The following is a 1,286-nucleotide window of genomic DNA, read 5'->3' on the forward strand; positions in this document are numbered from 1 at the left end:
GATACTCATGGGGTGTAGGATGGACCAGGACCGTTCTATTTCTGCATTGAATTATGTTATATCAAATTTGTATCAACGTTGAATTTTTTAAATATCACTTTTTAACCTGCACAACCTTAACAATCACCTATTCATCAGGTTAAGCCTAAACCACCTCAGAGAAAATTATTCTCTCTTCTATTACTGTTTATTTTCTTCAGCATACAATCTGTGACTATCTTGTTTGTTAAATATTTTTATCGTCTCTCCCATAGAAGGTAACAGGGCAGGGAACACGGCTGCCTTGCACTGTGTCTCACACATAGAAGGCTCTCGGTAATTATCTGTCTCTAAAAAGACTGAAGGAATGTCGTAATTTTCTACACTTCAAGGATTAACAAGTACAAGGCAAGTCTCCTCTTCCTGATAAAGTTAAGCTGTCAGTGGCTCTTTGGGGGATTGGTAAATGTTAATTGAATGAATGAATGAAGATATGCACTGCCTAATATACAGGGACCACGAAAATGATACACATACGTTTATAAAAAGGAATGGAGAGGGAGGCATAAACATTCTCAGGGCTTCGGTCAACTAACCGGGGAAGCTAAAACCAAAACACGGGCAAACCAGGGAGCAGGGCCCTGAAACTTGGCCGGGGTACAGCGGTATGTCAGAAGACCCGAGCAGCTCCAATGAACTGGGGAGAACCCCGGAGTAAGAGCCAGGGGTCCAAAAGAAAAAGGAAGGCTCTCGGAGCTATGAAGATTGCTTAAAAACTATGCTATGCTCAGAAAAACGGGACAAAGTGACGACTAATAAGAAAAGCAAACACCTGTGCAAAAAGTTGACCGTTACCTTTCCAACCACGAACACAACTGCGCGACCAAGAAAGCTGTTGGCTTGAAACGCTGGCGTCATCTCATAGCGCCCGAATCAGAAGAGAGAGGGGAGGCCTGGCGGGGAATAGGCGGAAGGACTGGAAGTCACATGATACACTGTGTTCCGCCTTTCCATTCCGACGAAAGAAGCTATACAGTCAGACTGACGAGGCCAGAGAGAAATTTCTCTGTACTAAATAAGAGTTTAGAGGGGTGTAATATAAATGCACTGTGTCTATGTCTCTGTTTCGCTTTTACTTTTTTTCATATGTGTCCTATTTCTACGTTGCCCAAATAAAAGATGGCCGCACAGGCGCTGGATCTTACCATCGAGATGGAGGCCTAGAGGAGCCCTGAGTGGGGGCCTGTGGGCTGGGACAAACGCCCTCTCAGCCGGCGTCCGTAAAGGAAGTTTGGGGCGGGGCCGGC

At 45.1% G+C, this 1,286-nt stretch overlaps 1 long non-coding RNA gene across 1 annotated transcript in view; it reads right to left on the reverse strand.

The window, feature by feature from the left end:
* Nucleotides 1-965, reverse strand: part of LOC106730196 — a 153,271-nt gene extending 152,306 nt beyond the window's left edge. The window contains exon 1 of the long non-coding RNA XR_001366634.2: nt 835-965. This is a non-coding gene — a long non-coding RNA (uncharacterized LOC106730196). The remainder of the gene's footprint in view (nt 1-834) is intronic.
* Nucleotides 966-1,286: the final 321 nt, after the last annotated feature.

Source organism: Camelus ferus, chromosome 5 (genome assembly GCF_009834535.1).
Source record: "Camelus ferus isolate YT-003-E chromosome 5, BCGSAC_Cfer_1.0, whole genome shotgun sequence".
Taxonomy (NCBI): domain Eukaryota; kingdom Metazoa; phylum Chordata; class Mammalia; order Artiodactyla; family Camelidae; genus Camelus; species Camelus ferus.